The following is a 6,000-nucleotide window of genomic DNA, read 5'->3' on the forward strand; positions in this document are numbered from 1 at the left end:
AGTTTCTAATAATTTTCTTCATTCCATTTGGGTCCTTTACTGTGGTCTTATTGTCCTTAAGTTCCTTGATATATGCCTGTGTCTTTATAAGAATCCCGACTTTTTTTTGCTTAATTGACATAAATTTGGGTTCTGGCCCTTTTAATCAAATAGCCAACATTTATTAGACAGTTACTCAATATGCCAACCACTGTATGGTACTAAATGTTTTCCATATATTCCCTTTATCTTTACAGCAAGATTGTGAGACAGAGAGGGGTTATACAGTCTGATTTCAGAGATCACATTCCCTCTATTCTGCCTCCCAAAGAATATTAAACCATAAACACTGTATTGTAATTACTGATTTCTCTTGGCTGTCTCTCCCATTGACTACAAGCATCTTGAGGTAAAAAAATAGAGGACTTACTTATCTTTGTACTCATAGCATGACGTTAAACGAATGGGTAAGTTGATTGATTATGGCTTTACTATATTACAGTGCAGATGTTTGCACCTTGTCTCCCAATGCATCAGTAATTCTCGAGCCCTTCGGGGGATTAAGGGAGGGAGTATATTATTTGGGAGGTTCTTTTAAAATGACACACACCTTCAAGTTCTGATGTGTACCCTTGAATCCCACCTTCTTCAGGTTACTCCATAAGGAAACCACTCTTACTGATGGGAGTATGTCATACAGCTTGAGTCAGGTAGGCCTTTGAGTAAAGGGTTGAGTACCATTATTGATTTTCTTGAGGCGACCACTGTACCTTTACATTGCTGTACGCCCACAGTCTAACAGTGCCTGGCACACAATCCATGCACAATACGAACCTGCTGAGTGAATTAATAAATGTTGATTTTTATCAGGTGGTTTCTAATTTTTTTTTTTTTTTTTTTTTTACCACTTCAAAGGTCTTTCATGTCTTCTGGATTCCATTGTTTCTGTTGAGAATTCTGCTGCCAGGCTTAGTGCTGTCCTTTCGAAAGTTTTTTTCCTCTGACTGTGCTTAATATTTTTCCCTTTGGTTTTGGTTTCCAGATGTTCTACTGTGATGGACCTAAGCGGGAAGGTTTCTTTGTATTCATCTTGCTTGGGGCTCACGAGGATGGTTCTATCTGTAGCTTGATATCTTTCATCAGTTTTGGGAAATTCTCTACCATTATCTCTTCAAACATTGCTTCATCTTCATTCCCATTCTCTATTTTCTCTCCCTCATCCTCCAATTAACATATATTCTAGTCCTTCTGCCTCTACCTCTTACTTTCTCTTCTATGGTTTCTATCTTTTTGTCCTTCAGTGCTTCATGCTAGACATTTTTTCCTGACCTAACTTCTGATTTCTTAATTCTCTCATTAGCTGTGTCTAATATGAGGTTACACCTATATATTGAGTTATTAACTTTGGTTACTGATTTTTAAATGTTTATTTATTTATTTTGAGAGAGAGAGAGAGAGGAGAGTGAGAGAAAGCAGGGGGAGGGCAGAGAGAGAGAGAGAGAGAATCCCAAGCAGACTCCGTGTTCTCCGTGAAGAACCCGATGCAGGACTTGATCTCACAAACCGTGAGATTATGACCTGACCCGAAACCAAGAGTCAGATGCTCAACCAACTGAACCACCCAGGTGCCCCGGTTACTATTTTTTTAATCCTATAAGTTTCATTTGGTTCTGACTTACAGTTTCCAATTATCTTCTGAGCTGTCTCTTAATCAGAACGTATTCAGCATAGTTATGTTAACACCTTAGAGTAAGAAGAACTCCATTGTTTTGATCCCTCATGGGTATCTTTCTATTGCCTTTGGTTTCTTTAGGTTTCAACTGACCTGACTCCTCCTAAACCTATTTACTTTTTATTGTGTGCAAGACACTGTATATTAATTATCACAGAAATTATTTGAATCTAATCTAACATTACCTTTTGATAGGGAAGATTTGTATTTGTTTTTGGCAGGTGGGTAGGGACACTAGCAATTCCAGATCAGATGAATCCAATAAAGGCCTTAGATAATTGGAGCTGAGCTTCAGTCCATCCTTATTCCTAGGGTCTAACCCTTGCATTTCCCAACGCAGTGTGTGTGTGTGTGTGTGTGTGTGTGTGCGTGGTGTTTTCTCTACAGGTCTCCCTCACAGTCTCAAAAAATATATGCTCAGCTTTTCAATCTTTCGGTTACTTTTCAAGGAATTGACAGATGCCCTGGGAGAATAGTAGACCTGATGTTGGATGTCACTCGTTGCATTTAATTCTTCTCTAGATCCCAGCCCTGTACTTTTTTACTGTGCTGTTACTTCCTCTAGTGACTTCAAACAATTTTTTTCTCCGTTTGAGCAGCTTTTCTAATAGCTCTCAGTGAAAGACTTGTTCCCCATTAGCCAGTCTGCCATTTTCAGAAGATACCTAATTCGATCTTTGTTCACATTTTATCCTTACCAGATTAGCTAATAGTAAAAACAAAACAAAAGCTTTTATTTTTTAAAACGTCATTTACTGCTTCTTTACTCATTGCTGTTAAAGCACTTTCTAAATAACTGGGAAACAAGGGAGGTGCGAAACAGGATAAAGGAAAAGATCTGGTTGATTCCCAAACTGTAGAGTCAGTCTAAACAATGCAGATAAAAGAAACATTCCCCAAATTAGGTTGAGCAGACATTCTCCTTTGTAAAAGGCAATCTCGTTCTCAGCATTTACGTGTCATGCGTTACCTGAAGCACACTTCTCTTTACGCAAAGCCTAAAGTGATCAGGTATTGCGTCAAATAAGACCAAACTTGTTTTTTCTTCCCCGATGACCTGGGGTTGTACACAACCATATGTCCCATCAGCGGTACAGGGAACACTGGTTTAGAGGTGCAGGCAAGGTGGTGACCTCTCAACTCAGGGATCAATACTAAATATGTCAGTGGAAGCCTGGGCCAGCATGAACGTCAGCAGAGGAGGCAAAATGGCGGTGGCCGTCAGTAGGCCACAGTGCCCCAGGGAGGTCAGCAGAACTGGATAGGCAGTGGCAGCTGGAAAGATCTGGGGAGACTTCATAGCTGGGGCAATCTGCTTTCCTTTCCTTGTTGTTGAGAGCCAGACTCATTCTCAACTGGACTAGCCCAGAGGAATGCTGGGGAAGAGAATTTCACTCCGGTTTCTGCGGCAGAGGGAAGTGGAATGCTATACCTCTCCCGACAGAGGTAATTACGGCCTCTAGGAGCAAAGCCCAGGTGGTATTTCCCCAGAGTTGATTCTATTTCTCTCCTGGGTTGACAACTACCTCAGGACAGGGATAATGGTTGTTGATGCTATCTGCCACTGTGGTGATTTCAAACTAAAAGAGAGATTAAATATGCAAGCAGAAAAGCATGAGGAAAAGAAAAATCAAGACTGGGTTGCAAGCTTCCCTCTGCTTCTGATAACCACTGCTGGTTCTGCATTGCTGGGCACCTGAGAGGCCAGCACCCCTTCTATCCTGGAACCTGGAAGGGAAATGCAGTGGGATGAGGACGCGCCCCCCCCCCCGGCCCCACTTTCCCTGGCTCTCCTGCCTCATCTGCCTCTACCATACGAACCTGTTCCTACATCTCTAAGTCAGAAGGGAACTTGGGATTCTGTCGTGAACTGGTCTTCACCCAAAGCAGGAATTCTTTTTTAAAGCATTCTTGTCAACTGGTTGACAAGATTCTGCTCAGGCTCTATCGAGATCAGAAAAATGACTAAGGCGTTTCCCGTATTTTCATTGTGGTGTATATGAAAACACAGGCAGAACAAAAAAAGTATGCTGAGCGGGTTAATTCTCCATCCATTCAGTTCCCCTCCCTGTGACGACGGTTACGAAGTTTCTAGGTATTGTACCTGGAGGGTTTTGTATACATGTATATTTTCTAAGTTCATGCATTTATTTTGAGAGAAAGGGAGAGAGAGAGCGGGGGAGGGGGCAGAGAGAGAGGCAGGGAGAGGATCCCAAGCAGGCTCAGCACTGTCAGCGCAGAGCCCAACACGGTGCTCGAACCCACAAACCGTGAGACGGTGATGAAGCCAAGAGTCAGACGCTTCACCGCCCGAGCCACCGAAGGCGCCCCATGTACACATATTCATACGATTGTAGTACCCTTCCTTCAACCAGGACCAGACATGCTTTTTATTTAATACAAATGACAGCATAATTTCATATCAAATCCATTTTGAGCACTCTAATTGACAGGAAGTTGTACCTAAAATTGAACTGGAATTTCTGTCATTTCAGAAGTGGTTAAATCTTGGTTTTGGCTTCTAGAACTTCACAGAATGCGCGAAACTCTTCCCTGCAGGGACGGTTCTGTGAAGGTTTAAAACAGCGGTCTTTCTACTTATTTTCCTCCACCCTCTCTGTCCCCCACCACCCGCCCCTCTGCCCAAGGTGCATTCCCAGCCAAAATGTTTTGAGTTTCTTTATTCCTCCTGTGGTGTTGTAGAACCAAAAGAATTATACATATTTCTTGCCAAAGAAAAATATTCAGAGTCGTAAGCTTGCTTTGAGTTAAATAAAACGAGTTCATCACTGCTGGTGGAAGGTTGGTTGGTTTGCTCTTGCCCTCCTAGCATTATTATGCCATTATATGGCATATATTATTGCCATTATAGCATTAGCTTATACATGCTTAGCTCCTGAAGACTTTATGTATCTCGATTATCTGAATTTCACTTGCGTAAATAAGATCTTCGTGTGATTTTTTTTGTAGCTGCCAAAGTAAACTTTAAAAATCAAGATAGCTTTAAATATATATATATATATATATATATATATATATATATAGACTGTGTCTCCCAAAGTGGAAAAAAATTTAAATACATTTTATTGTGTTGCATGTGTACAGATACTATCAAATTTACTTATTGAAATGAAAATAATGGGTTCAACTGAAAGGCAGTTGAAATCGCAGCTAAATAAAATCTTTTTAAAAAATTTTATTATAATTGTTTTAATGTTTATTCATTTTGAGAGAGAGAGAGAGAGAGAGAGAGAGAGAGAGAGTTAGGCAGGGGCAGAGGGAGAGAAGGAGAGAGAGAATCCCATGCAGGCAGCATTCTGTCAGCGGGGAGCCTGACGCAGGGCTCCGTCCCAGGAACCATGAGATCACGACCCTAGCCGCAACCAAGAGTCAGTCACTTAACCGCCTGAGCCACTCAGGTGCCCCTAAAATCTTTATTAATTGGAAACTGGTTAACTATTTTCATGACTCTGAAAACGGAGTTACTATATTTACGAACGAACTCGTGCTTTAACATAAAGTTCAAAATACAAGATTGCGGGAAATATTTTAGGACTTCAAATGTTTACAGGGTATGTGCAAGAGGGAAGAACCCCAGGTCAGAGCCAGGAGACCACGCGGCTCATTCAGATTGGTCCCGGGTTAGTTTTTGATCTGCGTGGCCTACCATTTCTTCACAACGCCCTCACCTTCACCAGTGACTGGTAAGTAGTTCGGCCCCCGTACAAGTGCCTTCGAGAGATGATCTGTGTAATCTGTATATTAACCCTGTGTTACAGATGAACAACAGGCTCCCCAGGGTTAACTAGCTGGTCCAAGGTCACACAGCCCAGAGCGAGGGAGGGGGAATTCACAGGCAAACAGCGCTTCGTCTTCTGTATTTCTGGGCAAATTTCTCACAAAGTGCTTCCTTGCTTCTATTTTGTTCATTCTCTTCTACAGACCTTCCCACAAGACACTTCTCAGTTCTTTTAGAAACATCGTGACTGGCTTGCCACCTGGCACGTTAACCTCCACATCTCGTAACCCACTCATCTTTCTAGACGCATCCTCTAGACATGTACCCACTGCTCTTGAGCCCGAACTGCACTTTTCTCTCCCTGTTCTGAGAAAGGCCTCTCCCAAGTGCCACCCTTTTGTGAAGCCAGATTGTCCCTGTCTGAAGGCATCTCTCCCTGCCCCAGCTGGAAAGCCTTTGTCATGGACTGTCCTGTGCATATCATTTCCTCGAATACAGCGTCACGCATAGTTATTTCTGCACAGGAGTTATCTTCTTCAAGAGCCTATAA

The sequence above is a fragment of the Panthera uncia genome, chromosome A2, assembly GCF_023721935.1.
Source record: "Panthera uncia isolate 11264 chromosome A2, Puncia_PCG_1.0, whole genome shotgun sequence".
Classification (NCBI taxonomy): Eukaryota; Metazoa; Chordata; class Mammalia; order Carnivora; family Felidae; genus Panthera; species Panthera uncia.